Consider the following 20,725-nt stretch of genomic DNA (forward strand, 5'->3'; position numbering starts at 1 on the left):
GGGAGAGGCAGAGGGAGAGGGAGAGGCAGAGGGAGAGGGAGAGGGAGGGGGAGAGAGAGAATCCCAAGCAGGCTCTGCACGGTTAGCACGGAGCCTGACCTGGAGCTCTATCTTACAAACCGTGAAATCACGACCTGAGCTGACATCAAAAGTCGAAGGCTTAACCGCGGGAGCCACCCAGGCGCCCTAAGCCCACTCTTTTAGAAACGATCTATGAAGGCCGCTTGACTGAAATGTCAAAAATCTTCCTCCAATGGTGACACATACCTTATACACATACACACACTTAATGAAAATAGCTTTTTGGTTTCTCTTCTCAGTGTGGACAGCTTTCTTCTGGGAGTAGGCACCCCATTTCCAGGCTACCAACAACGGGGAAACACAGGGGCTTCTGGAATGCATGCCAGTAGAAAAATCAGTCCTGGGCGCAAGAGGACGAATTCATTATTCCTCTTCATCGTCCTCAACTGTGCCCAGGGACTGCGTGCCTGGGGTCGGAGCAGGCGTTGCTGGATAGAAACAACGCTACCGAGCGAGGCGTAGACCATCATGGCTGCCGGTCCCGCCAGCACCCGTGAGCTGTGGTTTCTCCGCAGTCACCGTCTGACATGGAGGTGGCACCCCAGCTCCATCCCAGGGGAAGCAGAGGTTGAGGATGTGGGTGCAGTAGGCACAGAGGTCGCGCAGTCAGGAAGGTGAGCCTGCGCCTTCCCACTGGGCAGCTTTGCCTGCAGCAGCAGGTCAAGAAGCCAAAGACCAAGGTGTCCAGGGCGGTGGAGGCATCTCCAAAAAAGAATGTCTGAGAGCCTAGGTGCTGAGACAGCAGGGTCGGGCATCCCCGCGTCTCTTGCTCCAGCTCCTGCTCCAGCTCTTCCCCGTTCTCAAGCCTGAGCTCCCCCCACAGCAGCCGCAGCCACGGGGAACTGCCACTGCCTGCAGCCAGGAAGGAAGAAGTTGAGGGGAAAGGGCATGGCCGCTGCATACCACTTCCGGGGCACGTCCCCGTGGTTCTTGGTGTCTACTCAAGCGTGCGGGGCGCAGCTTCCCTTCCAGCGGAGACATGAAGGCCAAGGGGTCTGCTCCCTGCCAGGGTGAGATCTCATTTATTGGCTTTGTACTTCTCTTTTCCAAGGTGACTGGTGACCTTGTGTGGTCTCAAGATGGCCTCTCCCTGACGAGTCCGAAGGGCAGGCAGAGTTCCTGAAGGGCTCCACCAGGAGTTGGTGACCTTGCGCACCTTGAGTGGGGCACCGGTAAATCTGGCATAGGTCCTCACAGCCAGGCTGTCCAGATCCACTGACCGTAGCCCCCTGACCAGCTCCCTGGGTGCTGCCATCTTACCCCCACTCTGTCCCGGATGAAAACGTGTAGCTTGTTTTTTGGCTTGTTTGTTGTCTTGTTTGCTTTTCTGTTTTTTTTTTTTTTTTTTTTTAAGGAAAAGCTCTCTTTTTCTAGCAAACAGTATTAGCACTCTTTAGTTGAACGTGTTTTTATAAGAGCACCTGAGACTATAGAAAGGCACAATCCGATTTTAAAAGTTTTTGTGGATTTTTCAAGTAGTTTCATCCTAATAGAAGTGGATTGTAATGACTGTAATGAAATCATCATTAGCAATTATTTTTTCAGTTTGGAGGCCTTGGAGATGAAATAAACTTGATGTCCGGTTCCTAAAGGGACCCAGCTAGGAAGCATATTGATCTCGATAAGAAATACAGAGTGAGCCCAAACATTCTTTCCCTCCCTAACTTAGGTCATTTCTCTGGCATGCAGTATGGTTTTTGACTATTTGGGTTGAAGGGAGGGGCCAGTTTCAGAGACTTCTATTTAACTATTCCTGGTCTCTGGGATAGCTCTGACCCCCCCTAGGCCCAGAGGTCAATGGAGCTGTCAGCCAGCTACAAAGTATCTCTATTTCAATTACAAATTCTATTTCAATTTGGGGACCAGGGAAATGACCACTGGGTTTGTCCACAATCCCAGTGGACTCATTGGGAACCAGACACAAGCCAGAAGTCCATTTATTTTATTATTTGACTCCCATGTGATCACATACTTATAGGGAGGCAAAGCAATGCTTTGAGCCTCTGGTTGGCATCGTGCCTTTTCCCTAGTAAGTGGCCCATAAGCTTCTTTCGAGAAGGGCAGTGGAATCATTACTGTGTTCACTTGCTGTGGTATTGCAGGGTCCTTCTTTCTGGGGACCTAGCCTCTTTAGCCACTGCGTTACATGTCCCCAAACTGGCTCAGGTTCAGAAATGTTTTATTGGGATGAGTGGCTGCAGCCTCCTGATTATCCATCCTTGATCTCTTTTGATATAGTGGATTAAGTAGTACACTCCCTAGCCACCCATCTATTTTGCCCTTAAGGACACTGTCCTACTGACAACGGCCATGTTACTCAGAGCGTAGACCCCCCTCTGTCTGCCTTTGTGACGTTGCCTCTCATTACTATAATTATGTCTCCCTGAGGGGGTCTTATCGCTCCCATTGCTACCAGGAATGGCTTACACAGAACAGCTGCCACTGACCCTAGGGTACTGGTGCCCCTCTTACCAGCATATCCCTAATTGCTTGGCAAATGGTGCTCCTCCCCTGTTTCTGCTGAATGAGGGCCTCTGCTGGTTTTCTGGCCTCGGGTAGCGTATCCGCTGCCACATGCCCATTTCTCTGAGCCTGAAAACCTTCTCTCGCCGTCTGTCATGGCAATTCTGGCACCATTAGCTCACTAAGTGTGCTCCATTCTTTCTCTAGGAGGCCTCTTAGTCCTGTGTTTGTGCTGTCTCCCGGGGTCCTTGCCAGGGTGTTAAATCTCTATCCTGGATAGACTAACCTTTATCCAGCCTTACAGCGTCCACCACCCTTCATCAAGCATTCACTGCATCCAGACCAGAATGGATCATCGCTGCTCCTGCCCTTTCACCGGCTCTTTGGGGTCTAGACCCTGTCTCCCTTATCAGGCCCAGTATGTCCTTGGCTGGGTTATACTGTGGCTGAATCCTAGCTATTGACCTCATAGCAAGCCAGGGAAAATGCTAGTCCTTAACAGGAAGAGTGGGCCCCTTGTGCAGGCTCAGTGGGTTCAGGGGAATCTGGGATTTTATGATTCTCATGCACATCAATCCAGATGTCCTGTCCATGTGCCAGGGTCGAACTCCCCCCGCCCCCCCCCCCCGCCGCCGCCCTGCACCCCCCCCCCCCCTTGCATCCAGGGCCCTGAAATTGGCATAACAGATCTGCCTTGTTTGGGAGCTTAACCTTTTGAGCTCTGCTACTGTTATGATTAAGTCCTGGTCTGTTCTTCAGCTTTCTCTGCCCTCCCTCCAGGAGATGAGAGGCTCTTTATGCTACCAAGCAGGCGGTCTCTGGCTTTCACTCTTAAATTTTAAATGTCAGTCACCCTTAGTTCTTCATCATAATCATTTTTTTTTCCAGAGTGTCAACTGAGCGTAGGTATCGCCAACCAATCCCATGATCCTCCTAGTTCTTGTTTCCCATACATTTCGCAAACTCCTACTACACTGCACCAGCTAGAGATTCCCATCCCACTGGTCACCGTTCTATCACCGCTGTTCACCACTGGCAAAGGCGTTCACAGTTTCACTGCTGCTCGTACCAGGGGTCACCCCGGGGCACCACCTAACCCAGTGGTGGAATTCAAATTGCCAGCCAAGAACTCCAAAACTATACCCCAACATCTGCCTTCCCAACCATTCCTGGTACTAACTGGCACTGGTTGGGTTCTCCAGGAGGCAGACTCCGAGATGGAGTTAGAGTTCAAGAGTTTTATTATGGAGTCCCTTGCGATCACTCCCCACGGAAGAGGAGAGAGGAGGCAGGGTTGGGCAGAGGCAGAAGTCAGGCTGTGACGCAGCCTCACCCAGGCCTGCAGCTGACTCTACAGGGGCGTCCAAAGCTGGGCTGGCCCTGCATCCTGCCCCGAGTTGGCCTGAGAGGCTGGCCTTTGTACCCCAACACTGACCAGTCGCTGGATGCCGGCGTCCCAGGAAAGGGTCATAGCCTTCCGTGAGGCAGCTCTCTCCAGCGGATGCAGTCCCCATAGGGGGCTGACTGCTGAGGGCTCTCTGCTGGCAGCACTCCCAGCAGCTGGGAGAGGAAGTCTTTCATCCTTGGAAAGGGTTCTGGGTGGTGCATCGCAGTGTCCACCACACCCCACATTCAAGGCTATCGTAGACAGACATTCCTGGCTCTGTGAATCTCTCTTTGCAAAGGTGAACATTAATATTAAACACTTTCAGATGTGAGCTAGATAACAGTGTAGTTCTGGATTTTACTTCCCAGGTGATTGCTATTGGCTTTTCGGCTTCAGCTCCCAGAACCCTCTATTGTTCATTCATGGTGCCGTCCACTCACACTCGTGTGCATTTGGGGACACTGGGTCCTGAGGCCAAAATTGCCTTTCTCCCTTTTCCATCCGGCTCACTCCTGGCTAGCCCTGAAGACCTGGCTCTAATATCCCCGGCTCTAATATCTAGTGTCCTCTGTGACACTTTCCTCTAGTCCCCTAGATCAGGGCTATTTGCAATCTTTTGTTTCCTGTAAGTATTTGGTAGGAGAATACTTGGAGGCCATGTTTGTAATGCTAACAGCTAAACTTGGGAGCCAGACTCACCTTGATGTAAATCCTAGCTCTGACATTTCGTAGCTGTGTAACCTTGAGTACGTGATTCAACCTCTTCCTGTCTCAGTTTTCTCATCTGTAAAAGAAGGGTCCGCCTCATAACGTTATTGTGGGGATTCAGTGAGTTAATATGCACAAAGCACTTAGAATTGTGCAAGCACAATTTAGGCTGTATGTCTTTGCTGTTATTTTGCTCTAAGTATTCTAAATTGCATCTCCTTTAGCGGCTCATCAGAGACAAGGACTGTTTCTTATTTGCCCTTAAATAACCAGCTTTAGCGCAGTGGCTGGCACAGAAGATAGCGATAAACACTTGCTGATTCAAGTTGACTCTCTAGGGACGCCTGGGTGGCTCAGTCAGTTAAGCGTCTGACTTCGACTTGGGTCATGATCTCACAGTTTGTGAGTTCAAGCCCCGTGTCAGGACTCTGTGCCGACAGCTCGGAGCCTGGAGCCTGCTTCTGATTCTGTGTCTCCCTCTACCTCTCTGCCCCCCCCACCCCCCCCCTGCCCCCGCTCACACTCTGTCTTTCTCTCAAAAGTAAATAAACATTCAAAATAAATTAAAGTTGGGGGGCGCCTGGGTGGCGCAGTTGGTTAAGCGTCCGACTTCAGCCAGGTCACGATCTCGCGGTCCATGAGTTCGAGCCCCGCGTCAGGCTCTGGGCTGATGGCTCGGAGCCTGGAGCCTGTTTCCGATTCTGTGTCTCCCTCTCTCTCTGCCCCTCCCCCGTTCATGCTCTGTCTCTCTCTGTCCCAAAAATAAATAAAAAAAACGTTGAAAAAAAAATTTAAATTAAAGTTGGTTCTCTAAGGCCTAGAAATCTGTTATCTAGCACAAGGATAATAATGGATTGCCATCACTGAAAGCTAACGATACTGTATATTTCTTATAGGAATAGGTGTGTGTGTGTGTGTGTGTGTGTGTGTGTGTGTGTGTGTGTGTGTGATAGCAGTGTTAAACCACCAGTGTTTTCTGAAATGTCTCCGGGGGAATACCAGTTCTACAAAATAGTCCACAAAAATGAGTTCAGTGGTCAGCTAAGCTTGAGAAACGGTACATGCGCTTTTGGATTCCCTTTAGAGTAGTAAAGGCTCTACGAAGTTTTACAGTGATAGGTAGCGCTGTTAATATAATCACACACTGGTGGATGCTTCTCCCTTCAACAACTGCAGTTGATTCCCCCTCTAGCTGCACGCGTGCTAGTGACTGGCTTCTAATGAATAGGACCTGTGTGTGCCTTCCTCGCCTTAAGACTAGGTCACAAAAGATACTACGGCTTCCCTGCACTGTCTCGGATCACTCACTCCGGGAAAAGCCCGCTGCGATGTGTCAAAGAAGCCCGAGTAGCAAAGAACTAAGGCCTCCTCCCTCCAACAGCCTTCTTGGATGCGGATCCTCCAGCCCCGCGTCAAGCCTCCAGATGACTCCAGCCCTAGACGGCATGTCGACTGCAGCGTAGGAGGGATTTGGAGCCGGAATCACCCACTGAAGCCGCTGACTTTTGCAACAGTTTACTATGTAGCAATATACGTATATGTATGTATAGCAGAGTGAAACGTGTTTACCTTTATATAATCCAGTGTCTGACCCAGCCCAAACTCTTGTTGGAATGTTAAAAATCGCTCTACAAGTACACATTATCAATTTTCTTTCCTCCAAAACTCTGCTTTAAATCTTTTAGAAACAGCCTTTTTCCTTTTAAATTGCTCTACAATTGATTCCTTTTTTAATTACATTTTTAATTAAAAATTTTTTTTTAACGTTTATTTATTTTTGAGACAGAGAGAGACAGAGCATGAACAGGGGAGGGGCAGAGAGAGAGGGAGACACAGAATTCGAAGCAGGCTCCAGGCTCTGAGCCATCAGCCCAGAGCCCGATGCGGGGCTCGAACTCACGGACCGTGAGATCGTGACCTGAGCCGAAGTTGGACGCTCAACCGACTGAACCACCCAGGCGCCCCTACATTTTTTATTTTAATTCCAGTAGAGTTACCATACTGTTAGGCTATAAGAGCCTTAGGTGTACAACATAGTGATTCGACACTTCCATAATCACCGGGTGCCCATCACAAGTGCGCTCCTTAAACCCCATTGCCTAGTTCACCCCCACCCCACCCCCCGCCCCACCTTCCCTCTGGTAACCATCAGTTTGTTCTCTATAGTTAGGAGTCTGTTTCTTGGTTTGTCTCTCTCTCTCTCTTTTTTTTTTCTTTTGATCATTTGCTTGGTTTCCTAAATTCTACTTATGAGCTACAACTAATTCTTAAAAACAAACAGGGGCACCTGGGTGGCTCAGTTCGTTGAGCATCCGACTCTTGATTTTGGCCCAGGTCATGATCTCACAGGTTCGAGCCCCCCAAAGGGCAGCCTGCTTGGGATCCTCTCTCTCCCTCTTTCTGCCCCTCCCCCACTCACACACATTCTCTCAAAAAGGAAAACAAATTAAAAAATGAAACAAACCAACCAACCATCATACCGTAATCTCTGAATTTTCTAAAGATCAGATTTAACATCTTTGCTTTGCTAAATCCTACTTTCTCTTCCCTGTAAGAATAGCTTACTTCATTTCCATTAGCCATCGATTCACGTGTGGCTTTAAAAATACTTCGCTGTTTTATTACTGAATTGCATTTACATTTTTTTTAATGTTTATTTATTTTTGAGACAGAGAGAGACAGAGCACGAGAGAGGGAGGGGCAGAGAGAGAGGGAGACACAGAATCTGAAGCAGGCTCCAGGCTCCGAGCTGTCAGACACAGAGCCCAATGCAGGGCTCGAACTCACAAACCGTGAGATCATGACCTGAGCCGACGTTGGACACTCAAACGACTGAGCCACCCAGGCGCCCCATTATTGAATTGCATTTTTAAATGCCTTATTTATTTTCTATCAGGTTCAAATCATGTATTAAATATTTTATGTAAAATAAAATAATTTGAGAAATTCATAGAAGTGATTTTTTTCTCAAATTTTTCCCAATTTAATCAGGTTTTGAGATGCTCACTTAATAATAAATTAATACCTCTAAATAAATAATAAAATCAATGATGCAGGTTTTGTTTTAAAGACATATTCAGGGGGCACCTGGGTGGCTCAGTCGGTTAAGCGTCCGACTTCAACTCAGGTCACGATCTCCATCTCGTGGTCTGTGAGTTCGAGCCCCGCGTTGGGCTCTGGGCTGATGGCTCAGAGCCTGGAGCCTGCTTCTGGTTCTGTGTCTCCCTCTCTCTCTGACCCTCCCCCGTTCATGCTCTGTCTCTCTCTGTCTCAAAAATAAATAATAAAATGTTAAAAAAAAAAAAGACATATTCAGATCTATGCCTCATAATTATTCAAAGCACACTAAGGTTAATTAGTGTTGTCCTTGGGTGGTTTATCAGACTTCTAGGTTATCCATAATAAACTTGCTTTCAAGTTCAATGCAGTTAGTATGGAATCTGCTTAATTATAGCTTTTTAGACATTTCAATTTCCTCTACTCAGTTTGCATGAAGACAAGCCCTTTGAAGATCAAATCCTTAGCCACCTCCCTACTTTCAGGAGGTTTTGCGAGAGCAAAGATTTTTTGTCAGTTAAGAGAAAGCAGACATTTTCTGTCCCCGTGTTGAGAGAAGAACTGGACGGAGAAATGGGATCAGGACAGCAGGCATCTTTCTCTGTGCCTGAACCAAGTCTCCTCAGTATGCCTCCTTCTTTTTCTCTGAAGTGAGTATCTAGACCACCAGACACACCAATTTTCAAATGTAAGAACCAAACACATTCCGAAGCCAATTGCAAAGAATTTTTAGTTTCATGGCTGTTTCACATTAACCTAATCTCTGATCTCCCCGAATACTTTGAATAATTGAGAAGACCTAACTGACAGTTAAAGAGTAAGAGTACAATCTCTTCATAGCTGGTTAACTTTATTGAGTTCCTTTTCTCCAGTTTCACAATGAAAACCTGTATAGAATAACATGGATTTCTATTATTTGTGACTTTGGCCTTTCGAATTGCACAGATTCGAAGATAATGCTAATAATAGAGAGCAGTGAGTTAAGCACCGTGTTAAACCCTTTCCATATATCATCTGTCTTTATCCCTAAAAGAGTCTTATAAGATGATATTTCTAGGTCTGCCGAACAGAAAGGGCACTAAGTCTCAGAGAAGTAACTTTTGTCAGAGCTTAGAGTTGGAAATAGATTTGTCTTGACATCAAAATCACAAATAATTATAGGAATCATTATTGTAACCTCATTACAATAATTTGTGTCCCTTTAAGTTAAAATAGTCTGTCTATAGGATGGCCTTTACGGGACAGAATTTTTATATATAACGCTAATATGAAGACAGAAAGTGCAGTTTGCGTAAAAGATTGTATCTGCTCTCCTGTTATACCTTTACGCACATCAGAGATATCGGTTCCACAATCAACTATGATAATTAGAGCAACAACAAATGCCCCAGAGGGAGCATTTTCTAGTGATTGTATCATAGATACATAATAATATCTTTATAAGCTAAGCAGGAAAACATTCTCAGAAGCATATTGTTCAGGTCAGTGATTTTACAAGAATTCCATAGGATGAATAGCCCCTCTGTCAGAATAAAAGTTGTGAAGCAAATTCCATTATAATTCTCTTTTCTCAGTCACTTGGAACTTTCTCAAAAAGTCTCTTTCCAAGTGAAACTGTCCCTGGTGGCTGCCTCCCAAATGTGATTTTTTTTTTTTAAGTTAAAGGAAAATTTGTTTCTCCATCCAAGAAGGAAATAGTTATTCAACCACTTTTTTCAAAGGCTTTTAAGTACAAATACCTCAAAACTCAAACTTTTAAGTACTTAAAATTTTATGTAAAATCGGGTAGCACTCAATTATTCTTTTTGCTATATCATATGAGAAATTAGATGAAAAATTCATCTAGAATTTTACAAAGTTCAGTAAGTTGTTTGCTATATTCAAATCTGGCCTAAAAGCAAGACTGGTTTTATAGAGCTACAGTTGGATTGAACTTGACTAAACATTTTTTTAAAGCGTTTATTTATTTTGTGGGAGACAGAGAGCACGAGGGGGATAGGGAGAGAAAGAGAGGGAGACACAGAATCGGAAGCAGCCTCCAGGCTCTGGGCTGTCAGCACACAGCCCAACGCGGGGCTCGAGCTCACAAACTGTTGAGATCGTGACCTGAGCCAAGGTTGGAGTCTTAACTGACTGAGCCACTCAGGCGCCCCTTTTTGAAAAAACTTTTTTAATGTTTATTTATTTTGAGAATGAGGAACTTGCCTAAACATTTGAGTGGAGTTTGATTTGCACTGGTTTATCTGTATAACCAGTCATGGACTCAAGAGAAAGCATCACAGCCTCCTCTGTTCAAATGCCCTTAGAGACTGTGGCAAAGCCGGCAAAACTATCCCTTTAGTGTTTGCCTCTGTGCCTTTAGTGATTTGCCTCTACTGAGCGGTGTTCCTTAAGGTAAGCTCAGCAGCTGCTTAGCACCTCAGATGCCGAGATCTCCTGGTGGCTCTACGATTGACCAAGTAAACATCTCCGCCCCACCTACCTTTCCTGAGAATGCAGAAACTAGACTTTTGCATGCAGATTAATTCCCAAGTTGTTCACCCAAGTACCATTTCAGAAAGCTTTGGAAAATAAGCATACACATAGGTTTAACTATTTCCAAGAGCCTTTCACCGCAAAATCTGTTGAACTGGATATTGTCAGATATTAGAACAAAGAAGAATCACTTTGTACCACGTGCGTGAAAAAGGTAAACCAGCCAGCGAGTTCACAAGCAATGGAAACTCAGCAACGTTCTCATCGCCCAGGCGGTTTGTTTCTGCCTGCTACCGGAACGCTAAAACTGACCTGTGTTACTCCTTGCTCTGCATTGTATAAGCAACAAAGATCAAATGTGATGGTAAATTATATGTTCTTTTAGCTCAATTGGTTGGCTGCAAATTATTTTCAAAAACATGGATTAGCAAGCTGGATATACTTCTCTTATGTTTAAAAGTCTGAGGGCAACTGATCTTGGTTGGAGTAGCATTCCCCAGGGGCAGGGGCCATCTCCTTCTAGGTGATGGCCTTGTAAGGCCTCTGTTCCAAGACCACTTAATATTCAAAGGTGGCTGCCAAAGCTTCAGACATTATAAGAAAACACAAAAAAGTGGTATGCACGACTCCTTACTCCATTTACATCCCATGGGCTAGAACTCACAAGGTCTCACCTGGCTACAAGGAAGCTAAGACGTGTAGCCTTTATTCTGGAAAGCCAGCCATCCAGCTAAGACTCAGGACCTCTCTTTTTGATGAAGAAGGGAAAAATGGATATTTTCGATGAAACTAACCATTTAAGCCATACTCGCGATTGATGAATAAAACAAAATAGTAAAGTTATAGCAATTGCAAAAAAAAGAAAATGAGTAGGAGAGACTTGGCAAAGACTGAGATATTTGAATTGGATGAAGCAAGAACATAAAAATTGACGACTGTGGACTATTTCCTTTCATGCATTACTTTCACAGGGTCTTCTTGGGGTCTAGGAGGTGAAATATCTTGAAAGTTAAGTTCTAGCTTAGATCTGCACATTCCAAAGCAAAGTGGATATTTGGCAATTAATGAGTAAAGTCAGGTCGTGTAGTTAGCAACCTAAAGGTTGAGAACATTCCACATTGAATCAAGAATTGTCCAGGTTGCCACTCTACGGTATGTTTGTGCTTAAATATTTATGATCTTCCAGAAAGATCTTATTCCTAAGAAAATATGTATAATGTCATCCTTGCTATTCAGTACTTGGATTTAGTGTACGTTGCTCAAATATTTTAACAACCTAAAATTCTCATTTTTTTCACTACATTTTTCTATTTAAACGAGAGAAAATTGTTTTTGTTTAATCTAACAGAAAATAGGGTGTGCAGTATGCAGGTGATTTCTTTAGGAAATACGTGATGAGGAGTTTGAATCATCTGTGTATTTTTTTAATGTTTATTCATTTATTTATTTATTTAGTGAGAGAGAGAGAGAGAGAGAGAGAGAGCAAGCCAAGGCAGGACAGAGAGGGAGAGAGCGATTCCAAGCAGGCTTTGCACCGTCAGCACAGAGCCTGATGCGGGGCTGGAACTCACAAACTGTGAGATCACGACCTAAGCTGAAACCAAGAGTCGGAAGCTTAACCGACTGAGCCACCCAGGCGACCGCAATGCATCATCTTTTAAAAGCTGTGGTTATGAGTGCAGATTTCACCGTTTACTAAAGACGTGATGTTGGAAAATCAAACTCCTCTTGAATTTCAGGGTTGGTTGGTTGGTTGGTTGGTTTCAAATCAGCAAGATGCCTATTTCTAAGGATTTTCATGAGGATTCGTAGTGTATGTGTGTATACTTGGCATATACTGAGAAGTCAACAAAATATTTAAGGACATAATATAGATCACTGTTTCCTGTTTCAATACAGCTACTCATAATTTTATGCTTCTGCTCAGCTTTTTCTACCAACAGTTTCAAAGAAGCTAACTTGCAATTTTCAAACTGAGCCTACCTTTTTAAAAATTTCTCATATTTGTGAAGCATCATATGGGTAATTACATATAAAAACATGTATTAATGTGCTTCAGTGCCAAAGTAAACAGAGGGAGGGTTAGTGACTTTGCTGAGTGAAATCTATCATTCGCTGACCACCGAAATATAAAGGGTCAGAATCAACTTTTCGGCCTCTTGTAAAGTGTGCTTCATTTTTTCAGAAGTCCACGTTTGTCATTTTCTCTTTGTTGCCAAGGAGGTTCCTCTCAAGATACCGTAACAGTGCACTCAAACCTGTCCGTGTCTGTATTTTTATCTGCAGCTATGATTTGAAAAGTTTTGCCATTTGCGTGGAACTTGTGTCTTTTAATAGCTTATCAATGGCCTGAAACCTACCAAAAGAGCCTTGTTCAAGATGTAATGAACACATAGACAAAGGTTGCTTTAGTTTCCAGTTCTGAAGCCCAAGTTGCACTGCATTTGCTATTATGGAGCAATATATTATCTTGGAATGAACTGTGGAAGCACTTTGTTTTCAGTTGTGCTAACATGAAATTTTAGAGAATGAATATATCACATGGAAAATGTGAAACATTGCATCATTTGTTTGCATTTCATATAAACATCAATATTGCTATTTCCAAAGAAAATATGGAAGAATATTAATTCTGATAAAAAAATAAGTATTGTTAATGAGCCAAGCACATGAGATATTTGTCTTACAGTTTTATTAAATAAAAAACCCCACTAATAGAAGAATATTGTATTACCTTTGGGCTCTGTTCGGCAATTTTTTACGTAAGCAAAACCCCCTCTGCTTTCCTGGGAGCGTGTTTCAATTAAGCATGATGAACATATTTCAATTAAGGCTTATATTTCATATGTATTTTTACAGGTGTTAGTGCCTTGATCCATAAATATACCCAAGAGTCGCATGGCCATACAGAGGGTCCCATTCTGTGTTTCTGATAGTGCATATATGTAACTCCAAATGTCTACGTAGCCAGTGCTTAGAACTGACAAGATTTTCTTGTTGAAGTCATGTCAACATAATGCCAGACTGCTATATGTTCTTGTCAAATTGCTGCCAGTTTTTCCAGTCCCAAATCTGAGCACTGATTCATCTTCAAAGTCACCTTTTCGTGAGAGTTAACGTTATGGCATCAATTTTAACCACTTTCTGGCTAATGGTGGCAGGTAGAGCTGTTTCTGGAGGTAAGTGCAAAGGTAAAGTCAACTCTTGTTGACCCACACTGTAGGAGTGACCCAGAGGCATGGGTCATCCCAAATGGTAAACAGTGTGAAAATCACATTAGTGGCAGGCATTGTTGGAGTCAGATTTGAATGTGTATTCTAAGAATTAAATTTCAAGGTAAGGTCCTATCAAGTACTGTTTCCCTCAGGGTCTTGAGATAGTTACCCACTGTCTCCATCCTTCAGACTGAGGACAAGAACCGTCTTCCTTGCATATTTGCTTTTCAAAGGACCTCTACATACAGAGTCAATATTTGAGATCTCAAAAAATATATAGGGAAGTAGATGCGGGTTTTCACTTGAAAGTATCAAATGCATTCCCTTGAGTGAATGTACAGAAGCGTTGACAAAACAGAGGCATCCCCAAAGACAGAATTGTCAGCAACCATAAAAGTCTGCCGGCCAGTCTGCTTACAGAGAAAGCTAATCTATTAGAGCCCCTGGTTTATACTTCGTCCCACTCTGAAGCAGGAGTATGGCATGATCATAATATTAAGAGTCCCATGCTCTACCGACTGAGCTAGCCGGGCGGGCTGCATGATCATAGTATCAGAAGAAAGAGAAAGTTATGATGTATCAAAGGCTTTCTGATGATTAACTGAAAGCTGTCATTTGATTTTAGTTTAAGGTCAAAAGAATGATGTTGACAGATTTCTTTTTTCAAACTGACCACTCGTCTTGTATGTATTAAAACTGCTAAATTGATTTAATCAATACTACTTTTGACTTTTCTCTGACTTGTGTCTCCTGAGAGATCAAGCCTGGGTTAATAGAGCATGGAACTTAACCCCAAGGTAATCTTTAGTGAAGCCATCCACATGGTTGGAGTCATTCTTAATTTTTTAAGTAAACCATTTGAAACAACTCAGCAATGTTGTTTTCTTCTGTCGGGTTTCTGAAATGATTGTAAACAAGACATCGGTGTTTAAGGAGAGCACCCTTTACAAAACTCAACAGAAGCCATTGTAGACAAAAAGTTTGTAGACAAAAGGAGTGTGATTTCTCTTTGGTTTAGTGACAAGCCTCAGATCAATCCTGGCGTTAAGATTTCCATCCCCCCCTGGCTTGACATCGATTTGGTTTTGTAGTGGCTTTAGAGATTTTAATCTTTGATTCTGTTTGTTTGTTTGTTTGTTTGAACTGGGTTGAAGTCTGTCCCCTAAAAAGGTACGTCCAAGTCCTAAATGCTGATACCTATAAATGTGACTTGTGATGAGTCTATGGCTCTTGGTACAGTTCTTTTTTCCCGGATGCTGTGAGAATATGACAGAATCACAGCACAGAAGGCAAAAGAACGATGCTTCAGCACCGGCTGATTTATCACAGAAATGGGTACTCACACAACTATGTGTTGGTATTGATAGTGGAAACACATAGCCAGGATAAAAGCTTATGGTTTGTTTAAAAATATTGGTCATAGATAAACAGCATGATTTCTCCTATGCCTTCAAAATACAGATTTCCTTGATCAAGAGTGCCCGTGCCAACTACAAACCTGACTTAAGACAGACTCAGAGGAACTTCAAAAATTCCTCTTTTAATTTCTCTTAATGAACGTAATACGGAATGAGTTATTGCCCCTTGAAAAGAAGAATAAAGGATGGATGGATGGATAGAGGATAGATGGATGGATGGATAGGTGGAAGGAAGGAAGGAAGGAAGGAAGGAAGGAAGGAAGGAAGGAAGGGAGGGAGGAAAGGAAGATGGAAGGAGTAAAGAGAGGGAGGTAGAGAGCGAGGGAAGCAAGGGTGATGGAAGAAAGAGAAGGAAAACTGAGAAAGGGAAGAAGGAAGGAAGGAAGAGCCCCATTGATAGATGGACTGTGGAATATACCACATTAAGTATTAAAATCAGATTGCTTTGAATATATGATTAAATCAAACCTTGTCTGTCTTGAGTGGGCACCGTGGGCCAATGCAAGATAGAGGAGCCCCAGGGACAGCACTGGTGAGGGAGGCCAGTGGCAAGTCGTCACACACTTTAACTCAGACCCAGCCCTGGGTAACAAGGCAGGTGGGCCCTTTCCATCACCACATTAGGCTGAGATTTAGTGCCATTACAAAGAGCTTCAATGTGCTGTTGAAATTCATGCAGTCTCTATTTCTCATTGCATAGAGTAAGCGGACCCGCGCCAGCTACAACACTGAAAGCTTCTGGCTAATCAGAAGTTTTCTTTGTTGTGGTATTTACACCAACATTTTGCTTTTATTTTTGGATGAGGTCTTTTGTAAAACAGAAGAACTTCCTCTGCCTTTTTCCTCTCTCCCCTCCACGCCGCCCCCACCCCTTCCCTCTTAATTTCATGAGTAGGGGAGGGGAACCACAGGACAGGATATCTGGCTTTATGCCACCGTGTCCCGCAATTGAACAGTCAGCAGATGAGTAGAATGATGGTACTTAAGAACAAACAAAAGGAAAATATAAATCCTTTAGGCAGCAGATCTGTGTAATTGACTCTAGTTTTCTGTTTCAACTTTTGAAAGAATGTAAGATCTTAGACAATAGTGAGTCAGAAATAGGCCAGTCACAGCACTAAATCTCTCTCGATTAGGGTCACGACAAAAACACTATTTATAAACATACGGTGCAACTTGATGGGATTAAAAGAATGGGGGGTCTAATTTGCCCTCTCCATTCACAATGAACGTCCCAGGAGTGGCTGAGACCTTGCCGTCGTAGGGCCCTTGTAACTCAGCAAATGTTTCAGAATTCTTGGTTTCTACACAAGGACTGGGTTTTCAGCAATTGACTTGGGCCTCAGGCTTCACTTCTTCATTCTCTGTCAACCCCAATATTTATGTCAGCAAAACGTCATTTCATGATACAATTGTTGGTGAAACTGTATCTATCTCAGGAAAATTAAATATTTGGCACAACATCATCAATTAGAGTGCCTCCAGTTTGCAACCACTTGCATTCCATTCTGTACGATTCTGACAGATTAAAATCCCTAAAACCCAGATTTGGGCTGTTGAGTCCCTACAAATAACCTTCGGCTTTTGTCAACCATGAAGTGTTTAGACTGGCCTTCGAGACCCTCCATGGTCCAGCCCAGCGTTACCTCTCTGCCCTTATTTCTCACTGCTCCCTTTCATACACCCTTCTAGGTGGAATAATTGAAGTCACACTTATGCCCCAGGGTTTTTTCCACTTCTCTTTTTGATTAACCATTTCTTGTGTGACCTGTACTTCTCTCTCCCTGCTCCGTATTTAGTATTTTTACATGATTTTTTTTAGAGTTATTTGTATGTTGGATCTTGCACCTAATCAACTGGAGGCTTCTTAGGGAAAGGGACTTAATTCACTTTGCACATAGTAGACAATCTACAGTTATTTCTTGACTGCATATATGAGCAAATGAATAATGAGTAGGTGAAAAGTCAGAAGATCAACCTTAAATAACTTAAGTCATGATTTGGGAAGACGTAAATAGGGAAGAGTAAATTGTGGTCACGTGTAGTTAGGGCTTCGTGAAAAAAATACTGTCTTCTGAATCATTGTTTTTTTACTCTGCATTAAAAGTTAAACTATGGGGCGCCTGGGTGGCGCAGTCGGTTAAGCGTCCGACTTCAGCCAGGTCACGATCTCGCGGTCCGTGAGTTCGAGCCCCGCGTCAGGCTCTGGGCTGATGGCTCGGAGCCTGGAGCCTGTTTCCGATTCTGTGTCTCCCTCTCTCTCTGCCCCTCCCCCGTTCATGCTCTGTCTCTCTCTGTCCCAAAAATAAAATAAAAAATGTTGAAAAAAAAAAATTTAAAAAAAAAAAAAGTTAAACTAGCATGTCCCCGCTTAAAATGACTAAGTATTTTATATGTTCCAAGGGAAGTCAGATTAGTAATCAAGGCTGTATTGTATTCAGAAAATATTTTATCATATCAATATATTTTTTTATCGTATCAATATTAATGTAATTTTTATCCTGCTTCCTGGTAATGAGGGTTTAGAGAAATGTACATTTTAATGCTAACACTGCACCACAAAAGAAATTCTGTCCTCAAATGCCGATGCCAAGCCACCAAAAATTCAGTTGTCTATACTGTGAAGCCATCCAAACTCCTCAATGGAATCTTTTCCTTGGGCTACATGACTGCTCATCTGAACATAAAAGATACTTACACATAAATATTTGAGGGAAAGATTTCTCTTGGAAATGAAAATACTGAAAAAAAGTTGAAAACGGCATAGAACCCTTGGCAAACGATTGAATCAAAAAGAAGAGTAACTTGACTTTTTACTGGGTGTATATTCGGGGAGTCTGTGACCAACCGTACGCTTTTGCAAATAATGTGGTAAGACGTGATTTTAACTTTTGGTTAGCGTTCGTTTATTAACAACAAAGGCTTTGGACTTTGCCTGCAAGTAGCAAGAAGGAAGAGAGACACATTAGTATAAGACAGAGATCTGGCTTTAATGGGCATGAAAACATTATCACCACCACCTTCCAGGGTTCCTCTCCCTGATTCCAAACTCGGAATCCACAAGCCACTTCAAGCTTTGGGAAGGGAGAGAAGGTGACAAAGAGGAGATGCCTGGGGGGAGGACAGGGACATGGGAGGTAAGTGGGGTGAGGCAGTAGTGGGGGTACTCAGGAGTGGTTAGAGTCACAAAGAAATGGAGGAATGGAGTAAGGGCTGCTTGAGCAACCAGAGACAAACAAGATGAATGGAAGGTTCCGGTATGGTGTATGCTGAATTATGCCCACTATTTCTGCTGCCATAATCTAGTAAATGCCACATGTAAGTGCAGTTCTAAGCGTTTTATGTATGTTAAATAGTTTCACCTCATGCCAAACCTGTGGGATGCACATCGCAGAAAACCTGACCTCAATTGTCTCAAACAAAACAGGAAATATGTTGGGTCGTACAAATGAACAGTCTTGCAGGCAAGGCTTTATCCAGGGCTCAACAAAATGTGTTCTTCTCTCCATTTCTTTGCTCTACTGCTACTATGTTGACCCCAGGCCCTAGCAGCCTGCCCCCTCCTAGTCTCAAAATGGCTGCCTACAGCTTTGAGCTGAGTATGTATTTCCTGCTCAGTTGGGGGTTGGGGGCAAGAGAATGTGGAGGGAAACAGTGTAGACAAAAGTGCCAGGTTTGGTCTTGTGGTCAGCCTATGAACAAATCCCAGTTCTGAGAAATGTGGATTTGCTGAATTTTTAAAAGAGAATTATAAATTACTCCTGAAGCTGAGTGAGCCCAATTTCACCCAAACTAGATTGATGAGAAATTGAAGCAACCATTAGGAAGGGGGCAGGAAGGAAATCTTTGTAACGGTAGACCCCGAAGATGATAAAAATGGACATAAAAGTAAATAAGTGACTATCAAAAAAGCAAAGATTCAGAATCTAAAACATGGCTATGATTCAATTTCTGTTAAAAGTTCACTCATATTTTCATATGTATGTGTTTATATGTACATATGTGTGTATACACACATGTATCTATGCTGCATTGCAAGCAAGAGAAACCAGCCTAGGCTAGTTTTGGCAGGAAGGGGGATTTTCTTAATGTTTATTTTTTAAAAAGAGCATGAGCGGGGGGGGGGGGGGGGGGAGAGGGGGTGGGGGCAGAGGATCTGAAGTGGGCTTTCCACTGACAGCAGTGAACCTGATGTGGAGCTCGAGCTCACAAACCATGAGATCGTGATCTGAGCTGAAGATGGACGCTTAACCAACTGAGCCACCCAGGGGCCCCTGAAAGGGGTATTTTTTAAACAGGGTTTTGACTGTCCCACAGCATGGATCCCGCTTGGGGTCCTCTCTCTCCCTCTCTTTCCGCCCCTCCCCACCCCTCACATAAGTACACTTAAAAAAAGGGGGTTTTGACTGGTTCAGAATACCTGGCATTTTAGCTTTTACAGTGAGAAACAAGTTGCGCCCCATTAAGTATTAAGTGGGAGTTTCCAAACCATGGGTAGAGGATGCTGATCTTGTGTGGCCAAAAAATAGATTAATTAATTAAGTGACTCCAAATTTAAGATGTGCATTCTCTTCAACTCAGAAATGTAACTTTTAGAAACTATCCTGCAGAAACACTTGCACACATGCTTAAAGATGTGTAAATCAAGAATTCCTTTATTGTTGTTTTGTAATAAGGGTAAATGGAGAACAATTTAATAGTCTTCAAAAAAGGAATACAAAATCAAACTATGATATAACGATACTATGAAAACACTATTTAGTGGAAAGACCTTCAAGACTTTTTTTTATCTTTGTTTATTTTTGAGAGAGAGGAGAGAGAAAGGAGAGAGAGAGTGAGAGAGCACAAGCAGGGGAGGGGCAGAGAGAGAGAGACAGAGACAGAGTCTGAAGCAGGCTCCAGGCTCCAAGCTGTCAGTACAGGGCCCGACGCAGGGCTCGAACTCATGAACTGCGAGATCACGACCTGAGCTAAAGTTGGACACTCAACCGACTGAGCCACCCTGGTGCCCCAAGACATGTTAAGTTTTTTAAAGCAAGGCTCGGGGCGCCTGGGTGGCTCAGTCGGTTAAGCGGCCGACTTTGGCTCAGGTCATCATCTCGCGGTCCGTGAGTTCGAGCCCCGCATCGGGCTCTGTGCTGGCAGCTCAGAGCCTGGAGCCTGGAGCCTGTTTCAGATTCTGTGTCTCCCTCTCTCTGACCCTCCCCTGTTCATGCTCTGTCTCTCTCTGTCTCAAAAATAAATAAACGTTAAAAAAAAATTAAAAAAAGATAAAGCAAGGCTCAGGGGGCTCTTAATTTCAGCTCAAGTCATGTCTCATGGTTCCTGGGATGGAGCCTGCATGGGGCTCTGGGCTGGCAGCATGGAGCTTGCTTGGGATTCTCTCTCTCCCTCTCTCTGCCCCTTCACCAGGTGCTCGCTCTCTCTCCCTCTCTCAAAATAAATAAATAAACTTATATATTAAAACAATAAAAGCAAGCTTCAGTACAGTCTGCATATTATGGTCTAATTTCTGTAAAAAGAGGTGCATTTGCCTATATATTTCTGCAGATGCTTAGAATAAAGGACTCGAAGGCTTTACAATGGTTTCCAGTGGTTACTCCTGGAAGGAGACTATGTGGAGTTGGTAGACTGGTAAAGAAGGACTTTTATACGTTCATGGTTTACTCCAGATAGTTCTGGATTGTTGGAATACTCCACGATTAGATTTTATTCAAGTATAGGTTGTGTACATTATTAAAGGAAATATTTCTTACAGAATTTGAAAACCACTGGGTTAGATCATGGTGCTAATGAAGCCATGCATATCTTCCTTTCTCCTACGTAGGCAAGTTAGTACCACATATAGAAAACGTCTGTTTGTCTGACAAACAATTGCACCCACGAACTCCAGCCAGCTTTCACAAGCACATATGCCATTT

General features: G+C 43.5%; 1 pseudogene; it reads right to left on the reverse strand.

Moving 5' to 3' along the window:
• Window positions 1–371: 371 nt before the first annotated feature.
• On the reverse strand, window positions 372–1,336 carry LOC122223664 (annotated as a pseudogene).
• Between the last annotated feature and the right edge of the window lie 19,389 nt (window positions 1,337–20,725).

Source organism: Panthera leo, chromosome B4 (assembly GCF_018350215.1).
Source record: "Panthera leo isolate Ple1 chromosome B4, P.leo_Ple1_pat1.1, whole genome shotgun sequence".
Lineage (NCBI taxonomy): Eukaryota > Metazoa > Chordata > Mammalia > Carnivora > Felidae > Panthera > Panthera leo.